This window comes from Artibeus jamaicensis, unplaced genomic scaffold, assembly GCF_021234435.1.
Source record: "Artibeus jamaicensis isolate MK-2021 breed Jamaican fruit bat unplaced genomic scaffold, CSHL_Jam_final contig_233, whole genome shotgun sequence".
NCBI classification, from domain to species: domain Eukaryota; kingdom Metazoa; phylum Chordata; class Mammalia; order Chiroptera; family Phyllostomidae; genus Artibeus; species Artibeus jamaicensis.
In genome coordinates this window covers 2,015,548-2,028,335 of record NW_026521486.1, presented here as the reverse complement: position 1 = coordinate 2,028,335, position 12,788 = coordinate 2,015,548, and the positions used below count along the sequence as shown (strand labels likewise).

At 55.7% G+C, this 12,788-nt stretch overlaps 1 long non-coding RNA gene across 1 annotated transcript; it reads right to left on the bottom strand.

Moving 5' to 3' along the window:
* Positions 1-3,193: 3,193 nt before the first annotated feature.
* LOC119060244 (uncharacterized) lies at positions 3,194-9,174 on the bottom strand. Its single transcript, XR_005084551.2, has 2 exons — positions 8,552-9,174; positions 3,194-8,430 (listed from the first exon to the last, which is right to left on the bottom strand). It is a non-coding gene; the product is annotated as an uncharacterized LOC119060244 (long non-coding RNA).
* Positions 9,175-12,788: the final 3,614 nt, after the last annotated feature.

Below are 12,788 nucleotides of genomic sequence, written 5' to 3'. Positions count from 1 at the left end.
CCCTGAGCAGGCATCAAACCTGCAGCCTCAGCGTATCAGGACAGTGCTCCAACCAACCAAGCCACCTGGCCAGAGCCAGCCAGGGAGACTTTTTAAAATGTGAAGTTTGTTTCTGTGCTTTGTGGGGTGGGACATTCTGATGTGGAATTTGGCCTGGGGAAGACTTGGTATTCTAGGGGGTGGGGCTGCGCCTCACTGTAATGAGGACAGCCCTGGGGTCCTGCCAGGAACGGGTGGGGCGGGTGGGGCGGGTGGGGGGGAGGGGAGCCAGATGCTTGGCGGGTTTCTAGGTTGCTGTGCAGACTTCTGCTGGAGAGGAAAGCCCTACAGGGCCTTGATCTTACTGTCTACCCCAGAGCGGTTTCCCGAATAACCCAGCTCCCTCTCCCTTTGTCCCCTCTTTCAGCAGCCACGGCGCTCGCTCCCCCTCCCCCTCTGTGGAGGATTCATAGCTTAAACTGATGGCAGGTATTTGCCCCTGCAGAATGCTGATGTCCAGGCCTGGCACCCTGGTCTCCCCTCCAGGAGAGAAGCCCCACAGTGAGCCTCTCCCCGGGGCCCCGTCATCAGGTGTCCTTACTGATGGCTGACTGGGATTGTTGCAGGCCCTTCTGCTTGGCTGCCTGGCCTTTCCCACTGAGACCATAGACAGGGGCCTGCCGGGTTCCCAGAGGGCCTGAAGAAGGGGGCAAGCTCGGGTGGGGCTGCTTGCCCAGGGGGCACCCAGTTGCAGGGTGCCAGCGCCCAGCAGAGAGGGTGGTGCGCGGAGTGTGCTGTGACCCCTCAGCGCAGTGGAAGCGGCTTTGTGAGGAGGATTTTGGCAGGCCCAGCGGGGAGCCTGGGCCTGTGACTTCACACCGGAGGTCCATTCTTCCGAGCCTAACGTGTGGGAGTGACCAGGATGCACCTGGCAGGGGGGTGCGTGCCTCAGATGACTGAAGCCGGCTGCAGGGGAGGGGTGGGGGAGGGGGGCACACAAGCCGGCCGGCTTTAGGCCCTTCTGGGACCCAGATCTCAATGAAGCTCTGTTTTTCCTGGGAACTGTTCTTACCTATAAAATACGCCTGTGTGTGTAGGCGTGCGAGGAGGGGGGTGGTGGCCGTGTTTTTCTTTAAAAAAAAAGCAAAATTAAAAAAAATAACCAACTGGCGTGTGTGCGTGCCGTGGCTGGAGGCCCCTGGTCTGCGCAGTGTCAGCCAAGCCCCTGCCGCACCCAGCGGGCCTCCGCTGCCCTGGTCTTTCGGGAGGCCTGACGGGTCTTGTTCTGCCTTCCTCTGGGTTGTGGGTGTCACGTGAGGCGGGTGAGCAGCACTCGCTGCGGACACCCAAGGTGCCTCCCCGCCTAGAAAGAACTCTCCACGGTGAGCTGGGTTTATGACAAAAATGTTAGCCACTCACCGGGTACCTGGTACTTACCGAACACGTGAGGCATTTCTGCTGACGTGAACTGTGTTGAAACCGTCCGCAGTGGCCCCAGGAGGGTGTGGGCCAAGCCCAGTGAGAAACTGGGCAAGGTAAAGAACATCCCAGTCCTATCCGGCCTTGGAGCTGGACAACAAGATGACCCCCAACTTGGGGGACTGGATTTGATGGTTCGGAGAACCCTCTCCTCCTGGCACGCACGCTGCCGGAGCGCCCAGGCCCGTGGCCTGGTCTGTCTGCCGTAGTCCCCACCAGCTCGGGCCAGGGTCTGCGGGGCTCAAGCCACGGCTCAGTCCCCGTTTGTTCTTCCCTCCCGAGGGGTCCAGAGCTGCTAGGCAGAGAGGCCTCAGCTCACCCCCCTGCAAACAGCCTCACTGCCCAACACCAGCCTTGCTGCTTCGTCCTCGTGGCAGTGCCTGAGGTCGGCTTGGCCGTCCCATCGGCAAACACAGTCCTGTCTCGCGGGGAGAGGTCTGCACTCAGGTCTGCCCTCGTTATCTGCGGCGGGCAGTGTTTTCATTGGCTTCCGGTGCTGGCATGTCGCAGTGAAAAAGGAGTGACCCACCCTGGCTGTTGTGTCTCAGTTGTTTGGAACTGTGTCCTGTAGACCAGAGGGCCTCAGGTTCAATTCCCAGTCAGGACACATACCCAGGCTGTGGGTTCGAACCCTGGTTGGGGTGCATACAGGAAGGCGACCAATCAATGTTTCTCTCACATTGATTTTTATCTCTCTCTCCCCCTCTCCCTCTTTCTCTCTCTCTGAGAACAATGAAAAAGTGTCCTCAGTTTAGGATTTAAAAAAAAGGGGGGGGAGTGACCCGAAGACAGCACAGGTGGGGCCTCCCTTTCGACCGTGTCGGGGCGCCCCCAGGACCTCGAGTCAGCCTCACACCCCCGAAGGGTAGCAAAACTTTTGTTTCTACACACGCACAGGCACGCCATGCATACACACCCATGCATGTTCGAGGGCACACACATGCGCACACACACATTCCAGGATGTTTTCCTCGTGCTGCTAACATTTAATGTTCTAATATTAAAGTTTGAGGCACCAACAGGCTGTCTTAAAAGGCTCATTCAGCCCGTCTGCCTTGAAGCTGCTTTATTTATGTGTTCTTGTCACGCACGTCAAAGAACTCTGTGTTTCTGGCAGACTGTGTTCGGGCGGCTGAGTGTTTTGGTTTTTGGCTACAGCTGGTTAATTTTTCCGAATCTGTAGATCCAGGTGTGCGTTGAGATGCCTTTTCCCAGCACGAGAAGTTTCCCAGTGAGGCTTGGAGTCCCAGAAATTTCCGGCGTCCTATGTGTGAGAGACTGCCAGGCTCAGGGAAGCGGGAGAGTGGGGGAGAGGGGCGGCGGCGCCCGAGTCCACGGCCCCTCTTAGACAAGGACCCTGGGAGGGCCCGCTCTGGAAGCAGGGTTTGTAGAATACAGGGCTGAAAAGTTTTCCAGTCTTAAAGTTTTAGCAAAAGCAGAACGCTTGCTGATAATTAAAAATCCCTGCTTGTGAACTCTGTCGAAAAGCAAGCCCCAGAGTAAAAATGCCCGCCCACCTCTCCTCTTTTGAAACACATTTTTAAAATACATGTTCATTGTGTAAAAATTATGTAGACTTTTATTTTCAAAATTAATGTCGCCCCTTGTTGGATTGTTTACATGACCACCATCTTTTGGTTAAAACAAAACCACACAAAACTTTAAGTTCTTCTAAAATCCAGAATTACAGCAGAAGTTGCTTTACAGATAGCAAGAAACAAAACAGAACGAAAGCATTTCTTTATTTCTCTTTCTTTCTTTCTTTCTTTCTTTCTTTCTTTCTTTCTTTCTTTCTGTAGCATTTTTCTTTGTAGCCATTGAATGTTATCTCGTCTTGCAGTCATAAATTTAGTGAAGACATTTCTTTACTTTTTCTAGAAAGGGCATGTATGAAAAATCTGACCTGAACTTCGCCTCCTGCTAACAGGGTCTCAAAGCTCTGGGGTTTCAACAGAGTCAGGAAAACGAAACTGTCGTTCTATAGAAAGCAGATTGCTTACCTGTGCTGAATCGCAGTAGATTAAAAAAAAAATAAAATGGGGGTATTTTAATAAAGAAGACCAGTATGGTCAAATTTCAAACAACTTGTGACTGACGCCCCCCCCCCCCCATTTTGCCTGTGTCTGTTCCTCAGGCAGCCACGGCTTTGTTGCCATCATTTTAAAGAAGCGATTTGTGAAGCCTTGATTTTTTTTTTTTAAGTTCTTGCTGTCTCTTGCAATTTGACAATGAACTATTTGAGTTCTAAAGCAGAGTTTATTTTCTTTCCTCCACACCCCCCCTTATTCTAGAGGCTTTCTAATTTACCCCGTTCCCTGAAGGGTTGTACGGCTAAGAAAGGATACTAAAATTCTCGTTTTGTGTACAGGGAAGAAAAAATTTCAACAGGCTTTCACAAGCATTTCAGCATTATTTAAAAATTTCTAAAATAAACATTTGACAGTTTTTAAACTTTAAAATTGCTTTAAATTTTTAATAGCTAAATTCTCCTTGGATGTGATTTAAAAAGCAGATGTGATCATTAAAATAATGACTATTCCAGGCCCCTATAAAGGATTAATACGATCTAAAAATACTTCAAATACGCCGAGGCTTTGCGACCGTGGAGGGAAGACATTCCTGGGACGTTTGGGGAGTGAAACTCGTCTCAAGTGTTCTGCTGCCCTTTCGCTCGGGTGCAAACCGGCACCTTCTTCTACCAGAAGCTGTCACACTCCACAATCTAATGTATCTTTAATTGCTCATAAAAGTTTACTGTAAGAAGTACAATAAATTCTTCAGAAAAATGTTCATTTTCCCAATTTATGTGACTCTATTTTAGAAGTTGCAGAATTGAAAGACTAAAATAAATTCAGCACCCACTTCGCTCTGAGAGGTAATTGAGTTTTACAAAACGTACCTGAATTGGTGCTTTCTCCCCTGCCTGCTACGGAGGTGGAGACCCCGCTCTGGCGTCTGAGATCTGGAAGCCTGTGTGCCTGGGGTATCGGCCCTTCATCCTTCACTCACAATTTCTGGTTTGTGTTGCTGCTACTTTGGAATGCAAATATCAGTGGTGATTCCTCCTCGGCGAGGGAAATTTTTCACACCGACATGTATGCCTCCTATACATACACGTGTTCACACACTCATATGTGTATATGAAGAATGCACATTTATTGAGACTCCTAGGTTTATGTTCTTTTATTTGAAAAATAATAATTAACTTCTTAGGAATGCTTTGAGGGTTGTTAGACCTTTTTCATGTACCTCCGAAAGTCAATGTGCGGACTTCCCAGGTGTGTGAAATATGATGAAGCAGCCGCTGTCCGAAGGCTTCTGAACAGATGGGGGGGTGTTGCGGGTGTGTGCAGCGGCCGAGGTCCCGTCAGGAGCCCGGAGAAGGTGCCGCCGATCGCTGTCAGCTGCAGGCGCCCGGGGTCTGTTTTTCATATATTTTTTTAAAAAGGAAAGGAGGCCCAGAAGTGGTCTGCCGTGTGCTTGGTTTTATTGGGGGTGGGGTGGGGGCTGCTGGTGCCGGCTCCTGCCCCGTGCTTTATGCCTCAGACACGCTCATCCCACGGCCAGAGCTTCCTTTCTGTTGCTGGTTGTCACGCCACGATGGACATGAAACAGTGGAGTATAAAACACAAGATTTTGGAAATTGCTTCATTATGCCGGGAAAGGAAGAAGCCTTTCCGTGGGTGTGCGCTCACGTCTCCGCACGCAGCCCGGGACCCTGCAAATGGCTTTCCTCTGTTCGCTGTTTTACTTCTAAACTAGCAAGCTTCCCTCGCCGCTTCCTCAACTATCTCCACGAGGGGGGAAAAAAAATGCTTACCCAAGGTAAATCGGCGCTGACAGGCTGATGCGTAAATAATGGAGAGTAAAAATGAAGCCTTCATAAAGTAGGACAAGTTATTACAAAATCGGCCTATCGGAATGGAACCGCGGGCCTGCGAAGCAACTCCGAGACAAAGGCGAAAGAGCGGAATTCCTGAGTCTGGTCTGCCTTTGCACACAGGACCGGAGGCTGCTCAGAAAAACACATGGGGTCACGGAAGAAGTGGCCGCTGCAAACTCCCAGTCTCGAGTTTCTTGGGCCAGCTTTAAACTCAGCATTATTCTGGGGGTGTGCAGGTTACGTGGTCCAAACCAACTGAAAAATGTAAGTTTCACTCACGCTCATCCTCCTGCTTGAATTAGATTAAATGCATCTGCTTACCAAACCCACGAACGCTGCAGACGGAATATTTTAAACTGCTAAACGGCCCCACATTGGGAAAAGGGAAGCCAAGCTGCAGAGCCCCAGCCTTCTGAGGCAGGACGCTCGCTCCGGCCGGCGGCAGAGCAGGAAGTGGCCGGCTGCATTCCCTCCCATTAGGCAGATCTTGGGAGAAATCAGGAAAAAATAACTATGAGGCTGATACTATAAACATCCTGGTAGAGCCGAGAGCCTTCGTGTGACTGATTTTTCAACTCTCTGACCTTGGGCTCCACGCGGCCCCAGGCAGATCCCTGCCCCGGGAAATGTGTCCGTCAGAACGCTCGGCAACCGGGCAGATATTCTGCGTCTCCTTTTTGATCATCTGAACGCACTATTTTATATTATTTACTTTGAATAATAGAACACACTAGCAAGTTAGGAAAAGACTTTTAAAAAACCAATCTGAGTAACACCCAAAGGCATTCCCAGGATGCTGTTATTGTCCTTGCACAAAGCAGAATTTGATTTTTGAATTTGCAACCAAATTATATCTAAATCCCCGCCAAGTAAGAGGGGATTTTTTACAAAGAGTGTGTTCTCAAATATTGCTCTGACTCACCCAATTTCTTGTTTTACCAAATAAAAATTGGGAAGGAAAAAAGGTAGTAAATTAATTTATGCCTGTGTAAGAGCAAAAAAAAAAATCAGCTAATAGGAAGGTTAGGAAGCATTGTGATTATACCACGATTCCAGGTGAAAATTACAATGCTAATATCGTGGTATCTAGCCTGTGCCTTCAGTAATGATACAGTTGTCAGATTTGTATTCGTACCAATGGAACAAAAGTTGTAAGTGGCATAATGGAAGATAATTTCTCTCCTTTTTTCTGTGGCTTTTTAAATTCAATGTTTTAATCCACCCGTTTAATCACAAAACATATACATATTAGTTATAATATTTCTTGGGTTTGGGGGAGTGATTATAAATAGATTACAGTGTGGTTGTCGGACGCGGTGTGCATGCCTGCGTGTGTGTGTGTATGTGCACACATCTCAAAGCTGTGCGTTTCTAGGCTCTGCCTTTGGGAGCAGTTTTAGGTGAAAATAGCAACCATATATTTATTTGCAAAATACCCACTTGGTCCTAACCCAGCTTGCTCATTATTTTGGAAAAACAAAATTGGTACTGAGAGGGCCGGCACCTACGATGTTCTGATGTTCGCATCTCTGCACTCAGCCCAGCCTTTAAAGCACTTTGTTGCTTTGCAGACCCCGAAGTTGCTAAACCACAAAATGCCTTTAATCTGTTCTTTAATGTAGTTGAACCCTACGGTATAAAGATAGGGGAGAGGGGGGATTTCTAATGGCAGTTAGTGGTCGGGCTCTTCCTTGGTGTGGCCGGAGCGGGAGGGGCGACAGAGGGCATGTGGCTTTGGGACTGCCCCAACATACTTGTCTCACGGGAACCTGTGTTCTTGCTCCATGCATCCTCATCGAGCGGGGCGACTGTGATAGTGCGGAAAACTCTACAGGACTGGGCCAGACAAGAGATTGTTTGTCCTGGCCATGCTGCTAAGACCGGAGCACGGCGCGCCGTGTCCCAGGCTGCCGACAGCGGCCTTTTCGGAGGAAGGGGCATGGAACACCTGGGCTCCAGACCCTTGGCCCCTGAAGCCAAGAGGACCCCCCCTGGAACTTCGTCAAGAGGAAGGAAAGCCAGCCCATTGTGAAATCACCCTGTCTCTGCTGGCCGTCAGCAGCCGTGGAAAGTGAAAGTTGATCAGGATTTCGATGAAAAGATTAACCAGAAAACATTTCTACTTCATTTTCTAAAGCTGAATTTTCTCTTGGGGGGAAAAAGGGCCATCCCTAGAAAGAAGCTACAGTGAGACTCTATCTAACACCCAGGAAAGCAGTTTTAGAAGATTTCTTAATATAGCTTGTTTCCTCTCTCCCGCCCTCCCCCCAGTCCGGGTATGTCACCGAGTGGGGGCAGTGATGTGTGGGGGTGGGTGGGTGTCCAGCACAATTTGAGGCCAAGGTCATGGGGGTCTGGGGAGCCTCAAAGGCAGTCGGTGGGCAGCAGAGTCCCGGGCAGAGCTGCTCCAGCTGCCCCAGCCCAGCCTGGCCCCCTGTGGCCTCTCCCCCCTCCCTGGGCGGTCCAATCCAATGTGGAATGGAGTTTCCTGGGAAGCAGGGCACACGAGGAACTTTTGAATTTACCAATAGCATAAAAAGTATATATATTTTTATGACAACGGGCAAGTTTCAATTGGTTCACAGAAGTGGCGAGATATGACGTCAAGGGACACTGGTTAGAATGCCAAGGCCGGCTGGGGGTGTGGGGGGAGACAGGCACAGACAGACATTGGGATAGGGCCCAGGAGGCCTCGTTTCTCTCCGGCACCCGTCGCGGGCGTCCGAGGACAGCCAGGCCCATCTGGCTCTCAGTTAGGGCATGCCCTGGCAGGGGGACAGGGTCCAGGCATAGTGAACCCGGTGTCGATGTCTCCTAGCACCAGAAGCCTAGCCCGGCCCCCTCTGCGGGGAAACCACTCAGGCGTCCCTGCAGCGCAGGCAGGGAAAACTCCTGCGGCTTCCCCGGCGTTCTAACCGGTGTCCTGACCCTGGAGCCTGGCCGATCGCGACCCCCAGAAGGCCCTCGGGAAGGAGCCCCGCGACCCCGGGCAGCGTGTGTAGTCGGCTGGCTCCGAAAGAGCAAAGCTGCGGCCTGTAACTTCTCCCCGCAGCTCCTGCGCCCTGGGCCTGGGGAGCAGGAAGTTGTTTCTGCGGGGAAGGAAGAGATCGAGCTCGGATCTGGGCACTGGCTCCGGACACGGTGCCCCCGCCCATCCCACACCTCCTCAGGCACCGTGAGGACCCCCCCTCGGCAAGGCACCTTGCGTACCCCCTCCATCTCTGGGTACAGGACGCTGCTCTCCTCCACTTCACCAGATCCCGTGCACCCCGTCCCCTACCACACTGGGTGTCTGGCCCCTCGATCGGCCCGGCCCGGCCCGGCCCGGCCCGCGGTGTCCGGGAAGCCGCCACAGGGTCGCCATGGCACGCGCCCTGCCCCGGGGGAAACCCGCGGCCACCGACGACCCCGAGCTCTGTGCCGGAGCCTGGTCTAGAGCTCCATGGCGCACACTAGCCCCAGCAAGGACGAGCCTGGCGACTTCGGCTGCTGTCCGCGGCGCTCACGGGGCGGCGGTCAGGCCAGGGGCAGTCTGTCGGCCCGGGGTCCCCAAGCTCGGCTCGGGAGTGCGCGCGCGCGTGCCCCGCTGCCCGCAATCATGGCAGCCGGGGCCTCGGAGCGCAGCCGCCGAGCGCGCTCAGGCATTCGCCTGGGTGCCAGGGCAGCGGGGGCGGGCCGGGATGGGACTCGCGCTTGTCGCCCGCTTTGGGAGCGCGGCCTACGGGGCGCGAAACAAAATGCGGCTGGGTCCCCGCAACGCGGTACCCCCTGCTTCGCGCGTGCCGGCGGGCGGGGTCGCGGGCCGGGGGCGCGCGGGCGGGGAGCGCCCGGGGCAGCGTGCTCGCGGGGGCGCGCACGCGGGGCTGCGGGGCGAGGCGCGGGGCCCGAGTGGCGAATCCGCTGCTCGCGCCTCCCGCCCCGCCTGCGCGCGCGGGCCTCTGGAGGAGGGTGCGCGGCGGAGGGGGGAGTCGGGGAGGGGCCGCGCCCTGTCCTCGCTTGCAGTGGGCATGGCCGGGGACCCGGGAGGCCTCGTTGGTATTCCAGGCACAGCCAAAGCTCTGACCTCCCCGCGAAACAGGGGCTCCCGGGCTCGCGGGCACGGCCGTCGCCCCTGGGCGGTCTCCTGGGGTTGCGGGGCCCGTAGGCGCCTTGCTTCCCCCACCCACCGTCCCCTCCTCTCCCGGGCCCCCCGTACCCCCTCCCCCGCCCCGATCCGGCGGCGAAGGGGTGGGCAGGGAAACGCGCTCTCTGGGACAGGTGCCAACTCCGAGACAAAAGACATAAAATAGGCGGCAACGGGGGAAGCGCGGCTGGCGCGCTCGGGCGGTGACGGAGGAGCCGCAGGGGCAGCATCCTCGGTGCGGACCGGGGAAAGTTTGGGAAGTCGCCGCGGCGGCTTCGCAGCGGCGGGGGACGCGCGGGCCGGGCCGCCCTCCGCGCCGCGCTCTCTCTCTCCGCGCCGCTGCTGAATAATTCATGGCGCGGCCGCCGGCCATTAGCATGCACCGGGCGCGAGGCGCGTCTGTGCCAAGCCGCCACCGCCGCAGTCGGCGCCCGGGCCGCGCCAGGCGATCCGCCGCGCGGAGGTCGGGCCCGCGCTGTCCCCGTGCCCGCCCGCCCGCCCGCCCGCCAGCCCTGCGGCGCCCATTGTGCCTCGGGCCCGCGCCGCCAAGTCGCCCCCATCCCGCCCGAAAGCTGCAGTGCGCTCGATGGCTAGGCACTGCAAGTTCGGGCCCACGGCATCCGCCCGCCCGGGGATGCACGTGAACTTGGAGAAAGTCGCGGGGCGCGTTGGCCCGGACCTCCACGGCAGGGCGTGGGCGCCCCGGGCCCGGCGCGCTTTCGTTTTCGTCCAGGACAAAGGTCCCTCGCGGCGCTAGTCGCCGACGCGGAGACTGGGTCCGGCGGGCCACTCTTCGGCGAGGTCTGGCGGTTCAATATAGGGAAGACGAAGCCGGGAGAAGAGGAGCAGTGCGGTCCGCGGCGCGGTGTGGGTCTGGGGGAGTGGGGCCTGGCCGTGCGCTTTGCCCGCGCGGTGAGGTTGCCGACCTGCCCTGTGAAGAGTTTCGGGAGACGGCACTGCTTTGATTTCTGCCGTTTGGGCGCCCGATGAAGGGAAGTGTTTGGAGCCCAGGACTCAGACCGAGGGCCAAGGGCCTGTGCAAGGGCTGTGGGCACCATAGCGCAGCGCGGGCTGCGTCCGGGCGCGTTCTCCCGCAAGGGCACGGCTGCCGACCTTCGCGCCACGGGTCACCGTCGGGTTCAAGGCGACTCCTGAGAACGGTAAGTGCATTTCTCACTTTCGCTACTTAGTGGGTATTTAAATATTAATGAAGAAATTTCTAAGAAGAGCCCTTGTGTGGGACAGGCCTTCCGCAGACGAGGGGGGCACACGAAGGAGGCTTGCTCTTGAACCCGAAGCCTCAGCAGCTTTTGAGAACTCCATGGCCGTCATTAACATCCTGGAACTTAGAATTTGAAAAATAAGGCTTCTGAGCTCAGGTGTGCGGGCCATTGGCCAGAGAGAATTTTGCTGAACAGATAAAGTAGCGTTAGCAGGCGTCTTAAACAGAAAGGAAGGAAAAGAGGAAGCTCTATGTAAAGGTTACATGTGTTTGGAAGGATTATTTGGAAGCTACAGTCCCTTGAAAATTTTTTCATTCACTTCCTACACCAGCTCTGCCTCTTAATTGTTCTGCTGGTCCCACATTTGTGGAGCATTGATTTAGGGGTCCCCTGGCCGAGCACGGGCAGCAGCCCGGCCAGCGGTGGGAAAGGCCGTGCGTGCAAGCTGTTGTTTATGGCGGCGTAAAACGAAAACAACTCATAACTTTGCGTAATAAATCCCTCTTTATAGGTGGCTCACACACAGGCTTTGCCCCGGCTCTGGCCAGTTTGTGGGGAGCGAGAAGGGGGTGAAGGACGTTTGCCGTCGGTCCAGGGGTTTCAGGTAACGCTGATGCAAATTTCTTCAAAGTTGGGTTTCCGAAGCCCAGGCCAGCACAGCCTCATTTTGTTCTCATTCATCGGTTCTAGCTGCTTGGGATTCAAAAATGCACGCTCGCACTTGTGTTTGTGTTCCCTGTTAAAATGAAGCCCAACCCTGTGGGGGATGCAGCCGCTTTTTAACACGGTCACGTCCACAGGTACGATTTCCCAGCCGCTCTCCCCCAGCTTATGGTGTGGCTCGGACAAGCTTGCTGGGCGCTTCAACCACAGTGTCCTGGGGAGGGACGGCCCGTTTCCATAACACTCCGGAGTTGTGAGCTGGCACTGGAGGCCGCGTTTCCGGGAACGTGGACAGAGGCCTGAGTAGCCCAGGCCCGCCTGGAGCCGCCCTCTTCCGGGCTGCCTGGCTGCCTGGGTCCCAGCAAGAACCAGGGCAGCATTTCTGTGAGGTCCGGCCCTCCCTGGCCAGGAGGCTGTAAGTTTGCCTTGGTACTGCAGGGTCCCCTGGCCCGGCTGTTTTGTTAGGCCATTACCCCCCTCCCATAACCCACTCCCCCCATGTTGAATTTTTATTTCTGACTGTATCCGAGGCAGTTGGCAGACATGAAACCTGGGGTGGGACGACTGGGAGTGATCTTGGAATCGGGGTGCAGCTGCTGAAGGCGTGCACTCCAGCCGGGAGCCGTACATGGCGTGGTGTTGGCGGTGACGAGGTGGGTAATTATGTGAAGCTCCGTTGCTCTCGGGGCCTCGCCTGCAAAATGTGGGAGACCGTCTCCGTGGGTGCACGGAGGAGCTGCAAGGCACTGCCTGCCGGGTGGGAACGGCACAGCCTTCTGCCGCCACTGCCGGGCATCCCCCAGGATTAAAACAGATTGCAAAACAAGGGGCACCCGTCACTCCTCCACGGGCCCACGGGCCAGACACGGGGACAGGGACAGGCCTGAGCGCCCAAGGATGTGCCCATCGGGCTGCTTCAAAGGGGTTGCTGTGCGTCACAGCCCTTGAGGCCTGTCTCCTGCCCCGAAGTATTGCCCCTGGCCTGCGGAATGTGACGAAGTTGAGTCTCCAGGAAACAGAGGGGCTGCCTCTCGGGCCCAGTCCCTGCCTTTGTCCTTGTTCTTCAGGGCCAGGCCTGTTCCAGGGGCAACTGTAGTCCCCCCAGGGCCCTCTTAGGTGTTGGGACACCCCCTCCAGGCCAAATTTTGTTTTTGATGACGTGCGCACAAAAGACAGGGTTCTGAAAACGAAACTGGTTCCTGTCTTGTCTCCTTCTTTCATCAGTTCTGAGCACCGATCAGGGGGCCAGGCTCTCGTGGGCTGGGGTGGGCTGGTGGGGAGATGGCCCTGGTAGTCTCATTTTTGCCTTCCTGCACTGGGGCCTCACCATGCCGAGCCCCTGGCCACCTGTGGCCCCAGACCTCGGGTGAGGGGTCCCCCGAGTGCAGGGGAGGGGGCTGGCTGCTCACATGGGTGGCATGTGGGGGCACTGGGAGCC